Below are 23,993 nucleotides of genomic sequence, written 5' to 3' on the forward strand. Positions count from 1 at the left end.
CCATCCAATGCGGAGAGGAGAGAGACTAAAAGGAAGTAAACCACCTTGGAGCGCAGGAAGAGTAAGTATATGGAAAGCGCTAAGGAACATTTAGCAACACACGCTCCAGCTAACAATAGAAGCTGGAGCGGTGGAACAAAGGATATTCGCGGTGATGGGCAAATTCACTATTATTCAAGCATCCATATATCACCACCCTGTTATGAACAAGAATACCTTTATATAATAACTATACAATTACAAATACAATACCCATATACAGCAAAATGCAATATGATATATATAACAGAAATTGTAATCCATGCATTGTGTGACATTAGGAACAGGAGTCCAAAAATCCAGATAGAGCAAAGTCCATCCATTAAAGGGAAATAGTTCGTATAGTGGAGGTAGATAGGAAGTTATAGTCCACCGACAAAGGTTAACAAAACAGGTCTGATGCGACGTAATAAGCGGACGCAGGAAAAACGGAAGTCCATGAAGAAACCATAACAGAACATAGTATCCAGTCCATTGAAAGTCCATCACATGATACAGCACTCATAATTTGAATGATATACAGGTCAATAGGATAATCTGCAATGAATCAAAAAAATACATTAATAATAATTACAAAAAACCTGAAAAATCTATTTCCTCATTGAGACCCTGAGGGGATTTGGATCCCAGGAAATATATCCACCTAGCTTCCCTCTGTAGGAGCCTAGACACAATATCTCCACCCCTAATAGTAGAGTCAATTCGTTCCAAACCTATTACCTGCAAACCTGCATATGAACTAGAATGTGACTGTAAAAAATGTGCAGCCACTGAAGTCAGTGTTTTTCCCTCATCATAATCCCGCTGGGCCAACCTGATTTTTGAAAGATGTTGTTGTCTACGTATTTTAAGGGCAATCTTGGTATCAGGATGTGGTGAGTCTACGATCCAGGATGTTTAGAAACCCCTCAAAATATATGCCAAGCTTTGGGAATTATCCACCTATAAAAATCTTTTTTGAGGTTATGTTGAAAGCCATTTCTGGGATGTGGTGGCTCTTACTGAGCTACCCAGGTGTTATTATATGCTATTATAGCCTAGATTGTGTGTATGCCAATTATTGACTTATACCACACCGCTTTGTCAAGAGTGGGGGGTCCTGCATGTAATCGGCGAACACGCCGTATATTTATGATGCTCACAGTGCGGTCACGTGGGCGCCCAGTGCGCATCACGTGATCCGCCCATACAAATCAGTGCACAAGACCTGCCCAACCTACATCTCTGATCTGGTCCACAGGCACATACCAGCCCGCCCCCTCCGATCCTCCAATGACCTGCGCCTAGTCGCACCACGCATAATTCAGTCACACGCACGATTGCAGGACTTCACCAGGGCTGCCCCTACTCTCTGGAACTCTCTCCCACCAGCCCTCAGACTCGCCCCCACCTTTAATACCTTCAAACAAGCTCTCAAGACTCACCTCTTCACGCTCGCATACCCCCCTACACCAGCACCATAATATGTTCTGTTAGACCCCCTCTCAAAAGACGCACCTGTTGTCTCCACCCCACCCTTTAGATTGTAAGCCTCCGGCAGGGCCCTCCTCCCTAATGTATCCAGCTTGATTATGCAATCTTACTCACAACCACCCATCTTGTAGACTCGAACAGTCTATTTTGACCTATGACACTGTATTGTTATCAAATCATTTGCATGATCTTGTTTTGTTGTGAGTTTCCGTATGTTCTACCTGTATGTTAACCCATGTATCTATTGTGCGTAATATGTTGGCGCTTTATAAATACAATAAATAATAATAAACCAATGAGATGAGGTGTCTGTTTTTGTTTTTTAGATGTTTTTATTCATGTTTTCTATGGTGCTTTGTGATTATTGAATAAAATGGTTATACTTTCCTATAATATCATGGTGTGGTGCTATATACAGTCATATCCTTCCAATTTACCAGATCAGGTAAAGATCATGTGCCGCTCTGCATTACACTGTGGGAGTCTCATACCAATGTGGCGCTGCAACGCATATAATAATAAAAAAAAAAAAAAAAAAAAAAAAAAAAACACCAGGGTAAGGGTTAGAGGAGGTCCTCTTCAGTATTTGTATATTAGTCTAGTGCTCCCAACTCAGGGAGGCCCTACCCAAAATTAGTATAGATTTAAATAAAGGTGGTCCTATCTTGACCTATCATAGAATTGATAATAAAGAGACCCTGATCAGTAGGAGTATAGACTGTCGCTATTAAAGTACATCTGTAACAAAAAAAACAGCCCATATGGAGTACTTACCTCGAGAAGGGGGAAGCCTCAGGATCCTAATGAAGCTTTCCCCATCCTCTGTAGCCTTGGGGATCCAGCGCTGGTTCCCCTGAAAATTAGCCTAACAAGCAGCACTACGCAGGCACAGCAGCACATGGCAATATTTACCATCAGGGCCCCAGCGCAGGTGCAGTAGAGTTTGACTTTTTCTGCCAGAGCCCAATCGGGTCTGCTCTGCTGTGCAGGCAAAGGCAACTCACACCTGTGCAGTAGAGCAGACCTGATGGGGCTTGGCTATTTCTGCTGGAGCCCGATCAGAAAGCTTCTACTGCCTCTGCACTGGAAGCCAAAATATTGCTAAACATGGAGTTCAGGAGCATTCTGTGCTGGATCCAGGAGGCAGAAAAGGACTGAGGGGTAAGCATCTTCCAAAGGTAAGTACTCCACTTTTTTTCCAACCAATAGTACCATGCAACACACTAACCAAGACATGGACAGGGCTCAGCAACCAGTAGTACCATGCAGCATACCAACCAAGACATGGACAGGGCTCAGCAACCAATAGTACCACGCAATGTACTAACCAAGACATGGACAGGGCTCAGCAACCAGTAGTACCATGCAGCATACCAACCAAGACATGGACAAGGCTCAGCAACCAATAGTACCACGCAATGTACTAACCAAGGCAGGGACAGGGCTCAGCAAACAATAGTATCACACAACGTACTAACCAAGACACGGACAGGGCTTAGCAACAGGGGTGCTCATCCGGATTCCGGATATCAAAACTTTTTTCAGCTATCCGATTCTGTTTCAAGATTGTGTTACGTGCCAAGTGCCACGTGCCAAGTCGGGCATGCTCCTGGCACACGTTACACCTGCTGCTGCTGCATTGCCCTGCTCCTGCTGCCTGTGCTGCTCACACAGCCAGGGTGCCACAGGCCACTGCTGCGGTGCTGATACCACCTATATTTAACCCAAAACACACATTTTTGGGAGGTGCCTTGTCACAAGTTAGCAGAAATTGATTTTTATTTTTTTTTCCACAAAGTGTCATTTTCCACTAACTTGTGACAAAAATAAATTCTTCTATGAACTCACCATACTCCTAACGGAATACCTTGGTGTGTCTTCTTTCTAGAATGAGGTCATTTGTGGGGTTCCTATACTGCCCTGGCATTTTAGAGGCCCTAAACAGTCTAGAAACCAAATGCCTCAAAATGACCTGTGAATAGGACGTTGGGCCCCTTAGCGCACCTAGGCTGCAAAAAAAAAAAAAAAAAAAAAAAGCGTCACACGTGGTATCGCCGTACTCGGGAGAAGTAGTATAATGTGTTTTGGGGTGTATTTTTACATGGCGCTAAAGTTACTCCCTGTGCCTGCTATAGCCGTAGTTCCTATTACGGCCTATGGTGGCGCCAGCTGCGCCCAAGTCTCCAGCGCTGCTGCGCCCAAGTCTCCAGCGCTGGATTCAGAGTGTTCGCCTTAGCGCAGTTAGGCTACAAAAAAGTGTCACACATGTGGTATCGCCGTACTCAGAAGTAGTATAATGTGTTTTGGGGTGTATTTTTACACATACCCATGCTGGGTGGGAGAAATATCTCTGTAAATGACAATTTTTTTATTTTATTTATTTATTTATTTATTTATTTTTTACACACAAATTGTCATTTAGAGATATTTCTCCCACCCAGCATGGGTATGTGTAAAAATACACCCTAAAACACATTATACTACTTCTCCTGAGTACGGCGATGCCACGTGACACTTTCTTGCAGCCTAGGTGCGCCAAGGGGCCCAACGTCCTATTCAGAGGTCATTTTGAGGCATTTGGTTTCTAGACTACTCCTCACGGTTTAGGGCCCCTAAAATGCCAGGGCAGTATAGGAACCCCACAAGTGACCCCATTTTAGAAAAGACACCCCAATGTATTCCATTAGGAGTATGGTGAGTTCATAGAAGATTTTATTTTTTTTGTCACAAGTTAGCGGAAATTGATATTTGTTTATTTTTTTTCACAAAGTGTCATTTTCCACTAACTTGTGACAAAAAATAAATTCTTCTATGAACTCACCATACTCCTAACAGAATACCTTGGGGTGTCTTCTTTCTAAAATGGTGTCACTTGACGGGGTTTCTATACTGCCCTGGCGTTTTAGGGGCCCAAAACCGTGAGGAGTAGTCTGGAAACCAAATGCCTCAAAATGACTATTCAGGGGTATAAGCATCTGCAAATTTTGATGACAGGTGGTCTATGAGGGGCCGAATTTTGTGGAACTGTAAAAAGCAGGGTGGCCTCTTAGATGACAGATTGTATTGGCACTGAAGTGCAGGAAGCGCAGGATGTTCTCAAATCGTGACCTGGACACAGGGCCGGCGCTACCATTAAGGCAAAGGAGGCAGCTGCCCCAGGGCCCCAGAGCTTGTAGGGGCCCCCAGTGGCTACAAGAGGAAAAAAAGATTTTTCAAATCGGCCTTATAGTTTTTGAGAAAATTGATTTTAAAGTTTCAAAAGGGAAAAAAAACATTTAAAAACCTGCCGACTTTAATGGTTAATAACAAATCCACCTTAAATGCTAGAAACCCTAAATTTGCAGGATATGTTAAGGAGATCATTAGGAATAAGAGGGGAAAACAATTTTTCAAAAAGACCTTATAGTTTTTGAGAAAATTGATTTTAAAGTTTAGAAGGAAAAAAGTATAGTTTTAAATGCGGTAAATGTCACTTTTAGTAGCAAACCTAACGGTAGTGTAATTTTACATGCATCAAACGAAAGCGCAATAAATTTCCTGACTGGGTTTCCAGGGGGTCTATACTAGTGTTGGGCGAACAGTGTTCGCCACTGTTCGGGTTCTGCAGAACATCACCCTGTTCGGGTGATGTTCGAGTTCGGCCGAACACCTGACGGTGCTCGGCCAAACCGTTCGGCCATATGGCCGAACTAAGAGCGCATGGCCGAACGTTCCCCGAACGTTCGGCTAGCGCTGTGATTGGCCGAACGGGTCACGTGGTTCGGACCCGAACGCGCTCTGATTGGCCGAACTGTCACGTGGTTCGGGTAAATAAATACCCGAACCACGTCATATCTCCGCCATTTGTCTGTGGGTTTAGCTTTGGGTAGGCAGGCAGGGTAGTTCGCGCTCCAGCCACGCTAGCCAGGGTCCCCCCTGTCATTGTGTCACTGCTGGGAACAGTAGTACACCGCTTGCTCAGCCACACTATATAGCATTCTGTTTACTGCCACTCTGTGTACCTCGCTCAGCCACACTATATAGCATTCTGTTTACTGCCACTCTGTGTCTGCTGGGAATAGTAGTACACCGCTTGCTCAGCCACACTATATAGCATTCTGTTTACTGCCACTCTGTGTACCTCGCTCAGCCACACTATATAGCATTCTGTTTACTGCCACTCTGTGTCTGCTGGGAATAGTGGTACACCGCTCGCTCAGCCACACTATATAGCATTCTGTTCACTGTTCTGTGTCTGCTTGGAATAGTGGTACACCGCTCGCTCAGCCACACTATATAGCATTCTGTTTACTGTTCTGTGTCTGCTGGGAATAGTGGTACACCGCTCGCTCAGCCACACTATATAGCATTCTGTTTACTGTTCTGTGTCTGCTGGGAATAGTGGTACACCGCTCGCTCAGCCACACTATATAGCATTCTGTTCACTGTTCTGTGTCTGCTGGGAATAGTGGTACACCGCTCGCTCAGCCACACTATATAGCATTCTGTTTACTGTTCTGTGTCTGCTGGGAATAGTGGTACACCGCTCGCTCAGCCACACTATATAGCATTCTGTGCACTGTTCTGTGTCTGCTGGGAATAGTGGTACACCGCTCGCTCAGCCACACTATATAGCATTCTGTTCACTGTTCTGTGTCTGCTGGGAATAGTGGTACACCGCTCGCTCAGCCACACTATATAGCATTCTGTTTACTGTTCTGTGTCTGCTGGGAATAGTGGTACACCGCTCGCTCATCCACACTATATAGCATTCTGTTCACTGTTCTGTGTCTGCTGGGAATAGTGGTACACCGCCCGCTCAGCCACACTATATAGCATTCTGTTCACTGTTCTGTGTCTGCTGGGAATAGTGGTACACCGCTCGCTCAGCCACACTATATAGCATTCTGTTCACTGTTCTGTGTCTGCTGGGAACAGTAGTACACCGCTCGCTCAGCCAGAGTATATAGCATTGTGTTTACTGCCACTCTGTGTACACCGCTCAGCCAGACTATATACCATTGTTTACTGACACTCTGTGTACACCGCTCAGCCAGACTATATACCATTGTTTACTGACACTCTGTGTACACCGCTCAGCCAGACTATATACCATTGTTTACTGCCACTCTGATTCTGCTGGGAACAGTAGTACACCGCTCGCTCAGCCAGACTATATAGCATTGTGTTTACTGCCACTCTGTGTACACCGCTCAGCCAGACTATATACCATTGTTTACTGACACTCTGTGTACACCGCTCAGCCAGACTATATACCATTGTTTACTGAAACTCTGTGTACACCGCTCAGCCAGACTATATACCATTGTTTACTGCCACTCTGATTCTGCTGGGAACAGTAGTACACCGCTCGCTCAGCCAGACTATATACCATTGTTTACTGACACTATATAGCAGACTATATAGCATTGTGTGTACACCGCTCAGCCAGACTATATACCATTGTTTACTGACACTCTGTGTACACCGCTCAGCCAGACTATATACCATTGTTTACTGCCACTCTGATTCTGCTGGGAACAGTAGTACACCGCTCGCTCAGCCAGACTATATACCATTGTTTACTGACACTCTGTGTACACCGCTCAGCCAGACTATATACCATTGTTTACTGCCACTCTGATTCTGCTGGGAACAGTAGTACACCGCTCGCTCAGCCAGACTATATACCATTGTTTACTGACACTCTGTGTACACCGCTCAGCCAGACTATATACCATTGTTTACTGCCACTCTGATTCTGCTGGGAACAGTAGTACACCGCTCGCTCAGCCAGACTATATAGCATTGTGTTTACTGCCACTCTGTGTACACCGCTCAGCCACACTATATAGCATTGCGTACTCTGCCAGTCAGTGTGTATATTGCTGGGATCAGTAATACTCCACTCACCGTCAACCACTATATGAGCTCAACATGAGTTCCCCAGAGACCTCCGCTGTGAGCAGCACTCCCAACAACAGCAACAGCCAACGCCCCACGCAAGCTATAACATCCACCCCAGCAGCCAGTGGTCAGCAGCAGCCCTCCCCGGAGGAGAACGTTGTGTCCATCAGTCCGTCGCCAGAGCGATTAATGAGGGCTGCCATTGAGGAGATGATGGGGCCTGATGTGGAGGAGGAGGTCTGGCTCAGGCCAGCATCCCAAGTTAATGTTGAGGACGATGAGGGGTCTGTGTCTGGGGATGTTGGGGTGGCAGAGGTGGTGGGTGGGTCAGACTCAGGAGAAGAGTTGTATGATGAGGATGATGATCGGGACCATCTGTATGTGCCTCAGAGTCCGACCCCGGAAAACATGTTGTATCGTGTGTTTAGGTACTAAAATCTGCGTTCCCTCCCAGTAGTGTTGGGCGAACAGTGTTTGCCACTGTTCGGGTTCTGCAGAACATCACCCTGTTCGGGGTGACTATATAGCAGACTATATAGCATTGTGTTTAATGCCACTCTGTGTACACGGCTCAGCCACACTATATAGCATTGTGTTTACTTCCACTCTGTGTCTGCTGGGAACAGTAGTACACCGCTCACCCGCCACTGTATAGCATTGTGCTCTGTGTCACTGCTGACAATAGTGGTACACCGCTCACCCACCACTGTATAGCATTTCTGTACTGCCACTGTACTGCTGCCAGTCAGCGTGTACTTTAAGGATAAGTGAAATGAGGAAGAAATCCGGTGAAAGAGGGAGGGGCAAGGGAAGAGGTGTTTCCCCTGACGGTTCACGTACAGGCCACAGGGGAGCACCCAAGAAAACCCACTCAATACTGCCCATGTTGTCCAGGACAACAACCCTCACAGATCCAAAAGAACAGGACCAGATAATTACTTGGATGACCTCTCAAGCGTCCAGCAGTGGGTTAAGCAGCACCAGCACATCACGCACGAGGTCCGAGTCCTCAGCCAGTTAAAGTCTGGGCTTTCTTTGAAGACTGCACTGAGGATGTTACCATGGCGATTTGCAAGGTGTGCAAGACCCGCCTGAGCAGGGGGAAAAGTATTAACAACCTCTCCACCACCAGCATGAGCCGCCACATTCTATCCAAACATCCCACTCTGTGGGCAAACGCGGCAGGACAGGGTACCACCAGCAACACTGCCTCCCTTGGGTTCACCAGACTCACCACCAGACCCGCCTCAGCAGCAGCAGTAGCCCAGCCATTGCGTGGTTCACAACATTCACAAACATCAGACGATGCTGACACTGTCACTTTCCGGACTAGTGCTCTTGAGGTCTCCCAGTGTTCATCAAACACAACAACCAACAGCCCTTCGGTGTGCAGCGCTACGGTTGAGTTGTCTGTCTCTGAGATGTTTGAGCACAAGAGGAAATTGCCAGCAAATGACCCCCGGGCCGTGGCAGTAACAGCCAGCCAGCATAGCCAAGCTTCTGGCCTGCGAAATGCTGCCATATCGAGTGGTGGAGACAAACAGCTTCAAGGGCATGATGTCAGTGGCCATCCCACGTTACGTTGTTCCCAGCCGCTACCACTTTGCGCGCTCTGCAGTGCCTGAGTTGCATGAGCACGTGGTCAGCTAAATAACCCGAAGCTTGAAGAATGCCGTTGCCTGCAAGGTTCACCTCACCACTGACACCTGGACGAGTGCGTTCGGCCAGGGTCGATACATCTCCCTTACCGCGCACTGGGTGAACCTTGTGGAGCCTGGCAGCGATTCCTCACCTGCTACGGCGCGGGTGTTGCCCACGCCGCAAACAGCTGGATAACAACAGCAGCACCTACCTCTCTGACTCCTTCTCCTCCAACGCATCTCAAAGCTGTACCTCATCCGGAAATGCTAACCCAGCACCAGCAGCAGTAGGATCGTGGAAGCAGTGCAGCACAGCTGTTGGCATGCGTCAGCAAGCGTTGCTGAAGCTGATCTGCCTTGGGGATAAGCAGCACACAGGGGAGGAAATTTGGAGGGGAATAAAGGAACAGACGGATTTGTGGCTGGCACCGCTGGACCTGAAACCGGGCATGAAGCTAGACACCTGGCACGAACTGGCAATGTACGCAATAGAGGTGCTGGCTTGCCCGGCAGCCAGCGTTATGTCGGAACGCTGTTTCAGTGCTGCCGGAGGCATCATCACAGATCGGCGTATCCGCCTCTCCACAGAAAATGCAGACCGTCTGACTCAAATTAAAATGAATCAATCCTGGATTGGAAACGACTACGCAACACTCCTGGACCCCAACCAAGTAACATGACCGATGAACATCTGGGATGGTTTAGCGTTTCCGGTCCCTGTTTATTGAACCTCTCATCTGTATTACATTTATGACTGCATGGCGGCAAAAAGCATTGCTGCTATATCCGCACGCTTTTTGTCCTCATGCAAGGCCTGGGTTGTTGTGTCTCACAAAGCGTGGCCTTCTCCTCCTGCGCCTCCTCCTGTTCCATCACGTGTGCTGCTGCTGCTGCTGCTGGGTTACCGTTGCCGCGTGGTCCCTGTTTATGGAACCTCTTATCTTTATTACATTTATGACTACATGGCGGTACAAAGCATGCTATCCGCACGCTTTTTGTCCTCATGCAAGGCCTGGGTTGTTGTGTCTCACAAAGCGTGGCCTTCTCCTCCTGCGCCTCCTGTTCCATCACGTGTGCTGCTGCTGCTGCTGCTGCTGCTGCTGGGTTAGCGTTGCCGGTCCCTGTTTATGGAACCTCTTATCTTTATTACATTTATGACTACATGGCGGTACAAAGCATGCTATCCGCACGCTTTTTGTCCTCATGCAAGGCCTGGGTTGTTGTGTCTCACAAAGCGTGGCCTTCTCCTCCTGCGCCTCCTCCTGTTCCATCACGTGTGCTGCTGCTGCTGCTGCTGCTGGGTTAGCGTTGCCGCGTGGTCCCTGTTTATTGAACCTCTTATCTTTATTACATTTATGACTACATGGCGGTACAAAGCATGCTCTCCGCACGCTTTTTGTCCTCATGCAAGGCCTGGGTTGTTGTGTCTCACAAAGCGTGGCCTTCTCCTCCTGCGCCTCCTCCTGTTCCATCACGTGTGCTGCTGCTGGGTTAGCGTTGCCGCGTGGTCCCTGTTTATTGAACCACTTATCTTTATTACATTTATGACTGCATGGTGGTACAAAGCATGCTATCCGCACGCTTCTTGTCCTCATGCAAGGCCTGGGTTGTTGTGTCTCAAAGCGTGGCCTTCTCCTCCTGCGCCACCCTCCTCCTGTTCCATCACGTGTGCTGCTGCTGGGTTAGCATTACCGGTCCCTTTTCCTGGAACCTCTTATATGTATTACATTTATGACTGCATGCCGACAAAAAGCATGTTACCTGTGCAAAGAAAACAGACATTTCCCGCATTTAAAAGACAGTTTTCCCTTTGAAACTTTAAAATCGATTTTCTCAAAAACTATAAGCTCTTTTTGCTAAATTTTTTTTTCCTCTTGTACCCACTCCCAAGGTGCACATACCCTGTAAATTTGGGGTATGTAGCATGTAAGGAGGCTTTACAAAGCACAAAAGTTCGGGTCCCCATTGACTTCCATTATGTTCGGAGTTCGGGTCGAACACCCGAACATCGCGGACATGTTCGGCCTGTTCGGCCCGAACCCGAACATCTAGATGTTCGCCCAACACTAGTCTATACGCAGCCGCAGCGCTTTTGCCAGGGATCTCTATACAGCCGCAATATGGCTGTATGAAGATCCCTGGCATTTTTTCCTATTTTCCCATTTTTTTTTTTATGTTTAGAGTGTGGGAATTTTTTTTTTTTAAATTATGTGGGGTCTCCCCTCCTGAAACTTTTTAACCCCTTGTCCCCCATGCAGGCTGGGATAGCCAGAATGTGGAGCTCTGACCGATTGGGACTTCACACCTTGACTATACCAGCTGCAAAAAAAGGTCCCCTAATGCCGATTTTTGTTCCAGGGTATATGTTGGGGGGGGGGGGGGGCAGGTTTATTTTGCCCTGGGGCCCCATTGTTGCTTAAACCGGCCCTGCCTGGACATGGCAGCAGAGAACATGGGCATGTGATGTATTGGGTGCATAGACCAATAAGACCGCAATACATTTTTTTTGACTAGACCCATGTTAAGAAGAAGGCCCCCAAAAATGTTACGTTCGGAAACTTGGAGTGGTTTCCACAGAAAAAGGCTAGGCGTGGTAGCTTCTTGGATTGGCGGTTGCGTATTGTGTGGCATAACGGTTTGTACTCAGCCACAATTAAGTCGTAGAGACCAGCAGTGATCAGAAAAAAAAATTCTGTCACTGCAGTGGGGCGGGTGAGGGTTTAGCCGGGTGATCAGAAGCCCGCAGGGGGCAGATTAGGGCCTGATCTGATGTATAGGAGTGCTAGGGGGGGGGGGTGACAGGAGGTGATTGATGGGTGTCTCAGGGGGTGATTAGAGGGGAGAATAGATGCAATCTGTTATAATTTAAGTAGGCCTCAGTTATTTGGCCTGAGTTTAGGTAAAAGGCTTGTCCGCAGAGTATGCCTTTAAAATAGAATTTCTTGTGATGCAGACATAAGCATCTCAGTGTCTGCTTGAATAAAAAGCAGATACTGAGAACATGTTCCTAAAGGAAGGCCACAGGTCTCACTGACAACATGTACACCACAAGAATAGTAAACATAGGCCATATTTACAAAATACCACAGTCTTGTAAGTAAGGCAAAAGCGTCAATAAATATTAATCGAGTAGGTGTGTATTATGACACCACGAGGGGCTAAGCCAATAGTCCGGTCTGGGGGGTGGCTAAGATGAGGTCACATTTAACTCTTTCCTGGTTGGTATTAAAGGGCCGGGTGGGCGAACGGAGCTCACTCTGCTTCCTGCTTTCCTGCTATCTAGATGCTGACTGGAGCCTCTAAGCATTTTCAATCTGATATAATGTATGCTGTACACAGGTAGTCTAGATGTAACTTAGAATAGACCTAAGAGGACCTGATTACAGTCACTAGGAAGGTAATCAAGAAGCTGTAACGCAACATGAAGATTGGCTTGGCTAGGATATGATGAACTGTATCTATCTGTATTTCTGTTTCCTGAATAAATAACGTGAATATTGAAGAAGCCTGAGAAAGTCTATCTCCTGCTTGCTGTGATGAGTCGTGTGTGCAACTCTTGCTGATGAGTTTGCTGGTGCCGGAAAAAAGGTGATTTAGAACAGTTTATCCACAGCGCTTGGTACTCAGATCGGCATCTGCAGTAACCCCACAGTGCTCAAAATCATGTTTCCATAGTGACCATCACCAGAAATAAATCGAGAAAGGTCATTTCTCCATCCAAGAAACATATAAACATTTATTAGAAGCTGAATCTACATCACATATACAATGACTTACTTCCAGGGTCCTTTTGACAGGGACCCTTAGTAGTTAAAAGCATATAGTGTAACCCAGTACACATTTAAAATCCAAAAACGAGACTGAGCTGTTTTGCCCACAGCTCAGTCTCCAGTGTTCCCTGATGACGGCGCAAGGCCGAAACCGGTAGGAACTGGAGACTGGGCAACTTATATGAGATCGTTTTTGGATTTTAAATGTGTACTGGGTTACACTATATGCTTTTAACTACTAAGGGTCCCTGTCAAAAGGACCCTGGAAGTAAGTCATTGTATATGTGATGTAGATTCAGCTTCTAATAAATGTTTATATATTTCTTGGATGGAGAAATGACCTTTCTCGATTTATTTCTGGTGATGGTCACTATGGAAACATGATTTTGAGCACTGTGGGGTTACTGCAGATGCCGATCTGAGTACCAAGCGCTGTGGATTTGTATGCAATTTTTCTTGGAACCGATTGTGGATGTGGTTGATCCTGAGCAGCTGGTGGAACATACACATGAGATAAAGATTGGATCAGCGCCTGTATATACTACAAAATACGTTAGAACAGTTTATAACACAATCAATGCACTGGGGAGGTGATCGGAAGTGGGTCTGAATGGGATCTGAGGGTCTGGCAGAGTGATCAGGAGCCCACACGGGGCAAATTAGGGCCCGATCTGATGGGTAGGTGTGCTAGGGGGTGACAGGAGGTGATTGATGGGTGTCTCAAGGTGTGATTAGAGGGGGGAATAGATGCAAGCTATGCACTGGCGAGGTGATCAGGGCTGGGGTCTGAGGGCGTTCTGAGGGTGTGGGCGGGTTATTGGGTGCCCAAGGGGCAGATAGGGGTCTGATCTGATGGGTAGCAGTGACAGGTGGTGACAGGGGGTGATTGATGGGCGATTAGAAGGGAGAACAGATGTAAACAATGCACTTTGGAAGTAATCTGAGGGTGGGTCTGCGGGCTATCTGATGGTGTGGGTGGGTGATCAGATGCCCGCTAGAGGCTGGTTAGGGTCTGATCTGATGGGTGGCAGTAACAGGTGGTGACAGGGATGGGCGATTGGCAGGTGATCAGTGGGTGAGTACAGGGAAGGATATCTGTATACAGTACATGGGGGGGGGGTGTCTGGGGAGGATCTGAGAGTGTGGGGGGGGGTGATCAGGAGCCACCATGGGGCAGTTTAGGACCTGATCTGAAAAATAGCGCTGACAGATAGTGACAGGGAGTGATTGATGGGTGATTAGGGAAGTGATTGTGTGCAAACAGGGGTCTGGGAGGTGGGGTCTGATGGGTGCTGTGGGTGATCAGAGGGCGAGGGGACAGAATCAGTGTGCTTGGGTGCATACTAGGGGGCTGCAGCGATTACATTTGAAATAGACACCGGTAGACTTGGGCGCAGGATACAGCGGTATATGGCTGATCCTGCTGCTGCACAAGTCCGGGCCGTTTCAATTACTATTCCCCCTCCAGGCTGCCATGGATAGTGGGGGAATGAAATAATTCGGGAATTATTGTATTTTTTTAAGCAACTTCGGCTCCGTCTTCTGACGAAGCCGATGTTACTCACTGAGCGCCGCTATAGACTGATTCCCATTACAGTCTATGGCGGCGCTGGCTGCGCCCAAATCTAGCAGCGCTGAAAAGCACTGCTCCAGCTGCAGCCTGCCCTGGTGGTCCCTCGATCACTGGGACCACCAGGGCAGGAGGCAGCCTGTATAATACACTTTGTATACATTAATAACCCGCCGGCGCTCCCGAACGGCCGGCGGGTTATTGCGCCAGGTGGGCAGAGCCTGTTGCCGGCGGCTGATCGCGTGACACGATCGCCGCATAACCACGCCCCCCCGCAAGGTCCGGCGGTCATTTGGGCCCAGGCATTGCATCTGCCTATTGGCTGAAGGTGGGCGTTATGCGGTTAAAGGCCACTTCCGTGTTTTCTATCCAGATATCCGGATTTGCCCATATATCCTGGATACTGGGGTCGGATATCCTATCCGGGACGGATACCAAAATGGTTAAATCCTGATATACGATCTGGTTCCGGATATCTGGGTCTCCGGATCAATCCGGATTTTGAAAAGGGATATCCGAGCAGCACTGAAGCTAAACTCTGAGCCCTGGGGTTCAACAGCCATGAATGCTCAAACTTGGACGATTTCAAAGTTGAACAATTTTCTTTCAATTTTTGGGGTCTGGTAACTCCAATTTTGGGGGGGCTAGTGTGACCGCACCTGTACCCACGTGTAGCCCCTAAACTTAAATAACCACACCTAAAATTTGGGGCCACTCGAGGAAAGGGCCTCTGAAGATATGGCCTCCAAAGAAGGGGCACGCAGGCACGAAATTCAATAAAATGTGGGGGCAAAGCTCCGGTTCAGAGGGTGCCAGTGACCCCGAATTTGTAGTGTAAGAAGGTCAATATGCCTTCTACATACATATCAAATGTCAACAGCCTGGGATGTTCCTAACAGAAAACGCTCCCAAACAAAACTTCCTTTTTTGGGGTGTAGTATCTCTGGTTCTTGGAGGGCTAGCTTGACCCCAATTATGCCCACGTGTAGCCATGATCCTCTGCTACAAACACCTGAAATTTAGGGTTTCTGGGGCTAAGGGCTCCAGAGATACGGCCTCCCAAAGGGGGGGAACCTGGACAAGGAAACGTGCTCCATAGTGCCACCTCTAGCCATGAAGAAATTAGTATCCTCTGATATTCTCTAATTCGGAAGATATGCCATTCACCCCCTGGTGGCCACAGGTAGTAATGCAGGTAACTTGGGGTGGAGGGGTGGGGGGGATGTGCAATATTGGCATCTAGTGGCCACAATTGGTAAAACAGTTATCCTAACCTGCAAATACTTATTTATTGTATTTATAAAGAGCCAAAATATTATGCAGTGCTGGACATTAGTTTCGGTTACAGACAATATTTAGGGGTGACATACAGCAGTACGACAACACAGGAATACAAGAAAAACAAGGTCATGCAACACAGTATTGGCTTGATTCACTAAACCGTGATAAGTCATATCAAGGCCATTTTTGCATGCATTTGCACGTTTGTACGCGATCGCGAACTATCAGGTGCAATTGCGAATTTTCACGCAAAACGTGGTCATTTTCACATTAAATATAATTCGCAATTGTGCACGATAATTCGTGATCGCTCGCAGCAGACAACATTAACGTTTTGAAGTGGCCCAGCCACAGTCTTGACTTGCAAAAAGCTGGTCCGCAATTATAGGAAGCGTTTGATCGCTATAATAGCCAATGGGGGTTTTTCTATTGATTATTGAGAAGGGTACGAATAATTTTGGACTGGACACTTTTTGCTCAAATGTAAATAAAAGCTGAGATTCTACCCCCCCCCCCCCCCCACACACACACACACACACACACACACACACACACACACACACACATACACAATAATGCCTCTTGTACATAGTCTTATCCTTTGGGAGACACATTTCTGCTCAAAAAAAAATTACTTGCTGGTTGTATAAAAGTAACTTGAAGTCAAAATTTGTCAGTGATATGAATAATTATGGGCAGCACTGTAAATAGCATCATCTTGATTCAAATCTTCTTGCTTTTACTGATGGCTGACATGGTAAGATACTAACAGTCTATATCAGTGTCACCGGCCTTCAAAGAGCAAACCCAGGCCAGGGTTTGTCTGACTTACCTTAGAAATGATAAGGAGGAATGTGATGGCCAGTTGGAAGAAATCAGGCGAGGAGGATTTATCCTGTATAATATCCAGCAGTAACTCCAACATCCACCCTGCAAGACAAAGCAGGACTGCTATCACTGCACTGAGCCAGGAGAGAGATGAGAACTCTGGAGACTCCTAGTGGTAACACATAAGTAATGCACCTATCAGCACACTGCTATGCAGGGCTTCGGACAAGCAAAACTCCCAACTCAGATTTCTTTATCCACAGCACTTCCAAACTCCTCCAATTACACATACGTACAGGAAATAAAGGGTAAATATACATTTCCTACCATGCAAGGCGTGTCATCCTTGCCAGTGTGAATACTCCAGATAATATACAATCCTCACAAATGAAAGGCTATAGATGTGTCAGTGGTTAATAATATGCAAATAAAACTGCGATTATGCAGAATTATGCAAATGTATTATATTTAAATGAACTAACCAGAATGTTGCATAATTCTACATCTATGAATTATTTGCATCTTATTGGCTATTCAGTAACCTTATAACAAAGGACAGAGTTTGTATGTTCTCCCCGTGTCTATATGGGTTTCCTCCGGGCACTCCAGTTTCCTCCTACATGCCCAAAACATACAGACTAAGATACATACACTACACAATATAGACATGGGGCTATGGTAGGCATTCAATTGTGAGCCCCTCTGAGGGACAATTAAATAGGAATTGTAGTGAAAATTACAATAAAATTGCTTATTGTGAGTTTCTCAAACCTGTCCTTGTGACTCCCCAAAAGTGCATGGTTTGCAGGCAACCTCACTTATGCAAAGGTGGGGTAATTAGTGTCACAGCTACATGGAATCCACCTAGCTGAGACACTAACTACCCCACCTGTGCATAAGTGAGGTTGCCTGCAAACCATGCACCGCTGGGGAGTCACGAGGACAGGTTTGAGAAACATTGGTTTACAATAGTATTTACAGATTATTTAGTCAGTGTTTGCTCATTGTAAAATCTTTCCTCTCCCTGATTAACATTCTGAGATGTATCACTGGTGGTGACGTGTTTAGTTCTGCCAGGTGATCTGTGCGGAATGTTCATTACTGAGAGTTCTATGCAGAGTGAAATACTGCTTGCTTGACAGTTGGAGAAAGCAGGTTTTTCCCACAATGCAATGAGGTTCTCAGAGAGCGAACGGTCAGGACCACGGTCATGACATTACACTGTGGGAGGCGTTTCACCACAATATCAGCCAGACAGACTCCCCTGATGATCTATTAGAGAAAAGGTAAAGACTTCTCATGGGAAAGGGGGTATCAGCTACTGACTGAAATGGAGTTTATTCCTTGGTTAACATTCCTCTTTAAAGAGACACTGAAGCGGGAAAAAAAATGATCCTATTATGATTTGTATGTGTAGCACAGCTAAGAAATAAAACATTAAGATCAGATACATCAGTGTAATTGTTTCCAGTACAGGAAGAGTTGAGAAACTCCAGTTGTTATCTCTATTCAAACAAGCCATTAAGCTCTCCGACTAAGTTAGTCGTGGAGAGGGCTGTTCTCTGACTTTTATTATCTCAACTGTTCCTGGACTATTTACTTTTCCTTTGCTAGAGGAGAGGTCATTACTTCACAGACTGCTCTGAAAAGACTCATTTTGAATGCTGAGTGTTGTGTAATCTGCACATATTATAGAATGATGCAATGTTAGAAAAAACACTATATACCTGAAAATAAAAGTATGAGAATATTTTCTTTGCTGCTAATCTTCTAGTAATTATTCATAGTACACAACCAATTCACTATATCATTTTTTTTTTCGCTTCAGTGTCTCTTTAACCACTTAAGGACTGCAGTCATAAAACCCCTTAAGGACCAGAGCCTTTTTTTCCATTCGGACCACTGCAGCTTTCACGGTTTATTGCTCAGTCATACAACCTACCACCTAAATGAATTTTACCTCCTTTTCTTGTCACTAATACAGCTTTCTTTTGGTGCTATTTGATTGCTGCTGCGAGTTTTACTTTTTATTATATTCATCAAAAAAGACATGAATTTTGTCAAAAAAAAATGACTTTTTTAACTTTCTGTGCTGATATTTTTCAAATAAAGTAAAATTTCCTATACATTTGAGCGCGAAAGTTATTCTGCTACATGTCTTTGATAAAAAAAAAAAAAACATTCAGTGTATATTTATTGGATTGGGTAAAAGTTATAGCGTTTACAAACTATGGTGCAAAAAGTGAATTTTCCCATTTTCAAGCATCTCTGACTTTTCTGCGCACCTGTCAGGTTTCATGAGGGGCTAAAATTCCAGGATAGTACAAATACCCCCCAAATGACCCCATTTTGGAAAGAAGACATCCCAAAGTATTCAGTGAGAGGCATGGTGAGTTCATTGAAGATTTTATTTTTTGTCACAAGTTAGCGGAAAATGACACTTTGTGACAGGGAAAAAAAAAAAAAAAAAAAAAAAAGTTTCCATTTCTTCTAACTTGCGACAAAAAAAAAAAAAAAATCTGCCACAGACTCACTATGCTCCTCTCTGAATACCTTGAAGTGTCTACTTTCCAAAATGGGGTCATTTGTGGGGTGTGTTCACTGTCCTGGCATTTTGGGGGGTGCCTAATTGTAAGCACCCCTGTAAAGCCTAAAGATGCTCATTGGACTTTGGGCCCCTTAGCGCAGTTAGGCTGCAAAAAAGTGCCACACATGTGGTATTGCCGTATTTAGGAGAAGTAGTATAATGTGTTTTGGGGTGTATTTTTACACATACCCATGCTGGGTGGGAGAAATATCTCCGTAAATGACAATTTTTTAATTTTTTTTACACACAATTGTCAATTTATAGAGATATTTCTCCCACTCAGCATGGGTATGTGGAAAAATACACCCCAAAACACATTATACTACTTCTCCTGAGTACGGCGATACCACATGTGTGGCACTTTTTTGCACCCTAACTGCGCTAAGGGGCCCAAAGTCCAATGAGTACCTTTAGGATTTCACAGGTCATTTTGAGAAATTTCGTTTCAAGACTGCTCCTCACGGTTTAGGGCCCCTAAAATGCCAGGGCAGTATAGGAACCCCACAAGTGACCCCATTTTAGAAAGAAGACACCCCAAGGTATTCCGTTAGGGGTATGGTGAGTTCATAGAAGATTTTATTTTTTGTCACAAGTTAGTGAAAAATTACACTGTGAAAAAAACTATAAAAATCCAATTTCCGCTAACTTTTGACAAAAAATAAAATCTTCTATGAACTCATCATACACCTAACAGAATACCTTGGGGTGTCATCTTTCTAGAATGGGGTCATTTGTGGGGTTCCAATACTGCCCTGGCATTTTAGGGGCCCTAAACCGTGAGGAGTAGTCTTGAACCCAAATGTCTCAAAATGACCTGTGAAATCCTAAAGGTACTCATTGGACTTTGGGCCCCTTAGCACAGTTAGGCTGCAAAAAAGTGTCACACATGGTATCGCCGTACTCAGAAGAAGTAGTATAATGTGTTTTGTGGTGTATTTTTACATATAACCATGCTGGGTGGGAGAAATATCTCTGTAAATGACACATTTTTTATTTTTTTTTTACACACAATTGTCCATTTACAGAGAGATTTCTCCCACCCAGCATGGGTATGTGTAAAAATACACCACAAAACACATTATACTACTTCTCCTGAGTATGGCGATACTACATGTGTGACACTTTTTTGCAGCCTAGGTGCGCTAAGGGGTCCAACGTCCTATTCACAGGTCATTTTGAGGCATTTGTTTTCTAGACTACTCCCCACGGTTTAGGGCCCCTAAAATGCCAGGGCAGTATAGGAACCCCACAAGTGACCCCATTTTAGAAAGAAGACACCCCAAGGTATTCCGTTAGGGGTATGGTGAGTTCATAGAAGATTTTATTTTTTGTCACAAGTTAGTGAAAAATGACACTTTGTGAAAAAAACAATAAAAATCCAATTTCCACTAACTTTTGACAAAAAATAAAATCTTCTATGAACTCATCATACACCTAACAGAATACCTTGGGGTGTCTTCTTTCTAAAATGGGGTCACTTGTGGGGTTCCTATACTGCCCTGGCATTTTACGGGCCCAAAACTGTGAGTAGTCTGGAAACCAAATTTCTCAAAATGACTGTTCAGGGGTATAAGCATCTGCAAATTTTGATGACAGGTGGTCTATGAGGGGGCAAATTTTGTGGAAACGGTCATAAGCAGGGTGGCCTCTTAGATGACAGGATGTATTGGGCCTGATCTGATGGATAGGAGTGCTAGGGGGGTGACAGGAGGTGATTGATGGGTGTCTCAGGGGGCGGTTAGAGGGGAAAATAGATGCAATCAATGCACTGGGGAGGTGATCGGAAGGGGGTCTGAGGGGGATCTGAGGGTTTGGCCGAGTGATCAGGAGCCCACACGGGGCAAATTAGGGCCTGATCTGATGGGTAGGTGTGCTAGGGGGTGACAGGAGGTGATTTATGGGTGTCTCAAGGTGTGATTAGAGGGGGGAAATAGATGCAAGCAATGCACTAGCGAGGTGATCAGGGCTGGGGTCTGAGGGCGTTCTGAGGTGTGGGCGGGTGATTGGGTGCCCGCAAGGGGCAGATTAGGGTCTAATCTGATGGGTAACAGTGACAGGTGGTGATAGGGGGTGATTGATGGGTAATTAGTGGGTGTTTAGAGGAGAGAAGAGATGTAAACACTGCACTTGGGAGGTGATCTGATGTCGGATCTGCGGGCGATCTATTGGTGTGGGTGGGTGATCAGATTGCCCGCAAGGGGCAGGTTAGGGGCTGATTGATGGGTGGCAGTGACAGGGGGTGATTGACAGGTGATCAGTGGGTTATTACAGGGAAGAACGGATGTAAATAATGCACTGGCGAATCGATAAGGGGGGGTTTGAGGGCAATCTGAGCGTGTGGGCGGGTGATTGGGTGCCCGCAAGGGTCTAATCTGATGGGTAAAAGTGACAGGTGGTGATAGGGGGTGATTGATGGGTAATTAGTGGGTGTTTAGAGGAGAGAATAGAAGTAAACAATAGATTTGGGAGGTGATCTGATGTCGGATCTGCGGGCGATCTATTGGTGTGGGTGGGTGATCAGATTGCCCGCAAGGGGCAGGTTAGGGGCTGATTGATGGGTGGCAGTGACAGGGGGTGATTGACGGGTGATTGACAGGTGATTGACAGGTGATCAGGGGGATAGATGCATACAGTACACAGGGGGGGGGGGGAGGGTCTGGGGGGGTCTGGGGAGAATCTGAGGGGTGGGGGGGGTGATCAGGAGGGAGCAGGGGGCAGTTTAGGGACTAAAAAAAAAAAATAGCGTTGACAGATAGTGACAGGGAGTGATTGATGGGTGATTAGGGGGGTGATTGTGTGCAAACGATTTGAAGCCATGACTTTGATCTGAACCCATGACTCTGTAGCCATGACCCTGATCTGAACCCATGACCGATGCCATGACCTTTATCTGAACCCATGACTCGGTAGCCATGACCGTGATCTGACGCCATGACCGTGATCTGAACCTGTGACTCAGTAGCCATGATCCTGATCTGAACCCATGACTCTGGAGCCACACCCCTGATCTGAACCCATGACTCGGTAACCATGACCGTGATCTGAACCCATGACCTTGATCTGAACCCATGACTCAGTAGCCATGATCCTGATCTGAACCCATGACTCTGGAGCCACACCCCTGATCTGAACCCACAACTCAACGGCATGACTGATCTGAGCCACTGACTGGAGTCCTGACCCTGTTCTGACACCATGAACCTGATCTGAAGCAATGCCTCTGTAGTCATGACCCTGATCTGAACCTATCACTTTGAAGCCATGATCCTGATATAGCGGCCCTGACAGGTTCACAAAGTGATCTGTTTACAAAGTGAAGTGTCAACTGGCTTCACACTTATTAACATTAGCAACATTTCTCTGCAGCCTGGAGGTGCCTTGCTGGCCCAGACTCTATTGTCTATGGTTCTGAAAATAGCTTACCTAGATGTGGATCCAGAAGGTGAGGCTGCTCCTGATAATTGTCCATAATAACTACAATGAAAGAAGAGAGGATGGTGAGACTCAGACAAGGGACATACAGGCTTCTCGTCTCCTACCCCTGCCTAATCCCCAAGCACAGAGTTCAATCTATTACCCCAGCAATCCCCCCTCCACCTCTACCCCCAAACAGATTCTAGATCAGCAGGACTATGTCCCGCAGTCACACACATATGGATCTAGTGATTTGCAGTCTGGTTCGCTTACCTTTAAACCTCTGCGCGCACCTCTCTGCTCACCGGCTCCATACAGGACATCTGCAGGTTGACAATCAGGTCTTGTGTCTGTCTGCTCTCCGTAAAAGATCCCAAGATGTTACCACTCGATACAATCTCCGGGCTGCCATCTTCCTCTCGCTCAGCACAGTCTGCCACCATCGTGATGATTCTGCACTAGAGATGCTCACGGCTGCCACCTAAACACACAGAACAGAGGCTTTTCTGAGCCGCCATTATGTTGCTAGTTACAGCTGAATGACCTCTGTATGAGCACAGCACCATCACAGGAATATATTCTCCTCCACATCACACATTGCAGAAGTCTAACCTGGCCAGGCAGATCTGGCTCCTGATTGGCTGCTACGGATGTCAGAATAATGCCAGTAGCTGCACCATACAAAGGCGGTTATTCAGTTCCAAACACATCCAAACACCAACAGGAAGTATGCGGCCCCTTTCACACCTCATGCGTTTCCATCTGATTGAGCCACATGCAACTGCAAGGACATCAGCGCTGATCCCAAATCCCGAGAACAGCTGTCCAAAAACCCAGATACAGTCCACTGGAGGGGGGGGGGGGAAATCAAAAGCAAACATCTTAGACAGTTGAGGACTACAGGCTTACACCCCCCTCGCAACCAGGCAATTTTTCACACTTCTGCACTCTGCAGCTTTAACAGCTCACTGTAGGGACATACAACTTAGCAAACAAATGAATCTTACCTCCATTTCTTTACACAAATAGGCCTTTCTTTTAGTGGTCTGTGATAGCTGCTGCGATTTTTTTTTTTTAATTTCTATAGTTATTGCTCCCTCCCCCCCCCCCCCACAAAATTGGCCCTAGGCTGCGATCCATAGTTTTTTCCCACATCTCATAGGCATTAGCATAGGGGGAGCTGTCATTCTATTGAGCAGGACTAACATCACAGTAAAAAAACATTAAATTGTGCTGCAAAATCAATTCACAATTTGTGCTTCCAATGTGAACTCGCCCTTACAGAGCTGGCTGCTGCTGCCATGTGGTTCAGTCAGTCAGGCTGTAATTACTTTTTACTAATAGGACCATGCCGTACTAACTATCACAACAATGTGACGGACTCTGGCTCAATTGTACAATTGAGAGATTAAGAGGTGAGAACCACTGGTGACAAGCAATGGAGGCGGATATCCCATGGCAAGAGGGAGGAGCAGCAGATTAACATTACTGCAGCTGCAATAGAG

At 46.2% G+C, this 23,993-nt stretch overlaps 1 protein-coding gene and 1 long non-coding RNA gene across 2 annotated transcripts in view; both read right to left on the reverse strand.

Annotated features, from left to right (window-relative positions):
• The window catches only part of LOC137541109 (tubulin-specific chaperone D-like), a 1,052,576-nt gene that overhangs the window by 300,515 nt on the left and 728,068 nt on the right, over positions 1-23,993 (reverse strand). The window lies entirely within an intron of this gene.
• On the reverse strand, positions 29-22,550 carry LOC137541644 (uncharacterized). The gene is made up of 3 exons (XR_011025244.1): positions 22,498-22,550; positions 16,492-16,589; positions 29-576 (listed from the first exon to the last, which is right to left on the reverse strand). It is a non-coding gene; the product is annotated as an uncharacterized lncRNA (long non-coding RNA).

Source organism: Hyperolius riggenbachi, chromosome 12, assembly GCF_040937935.1.
Source record: "Hyperolius riggenbachi isolate aHypRig1 chromosome 12, aHypRig1.pri, whole genome shotgun sequence".
Taxonomy (NCBI): domain Eukaryota; kingdom Metazoa; phylum Chordata; class Amphibia; order Anura; family Hyperoliidae; genus Hyperolius; species Hyperolius riggenbachi.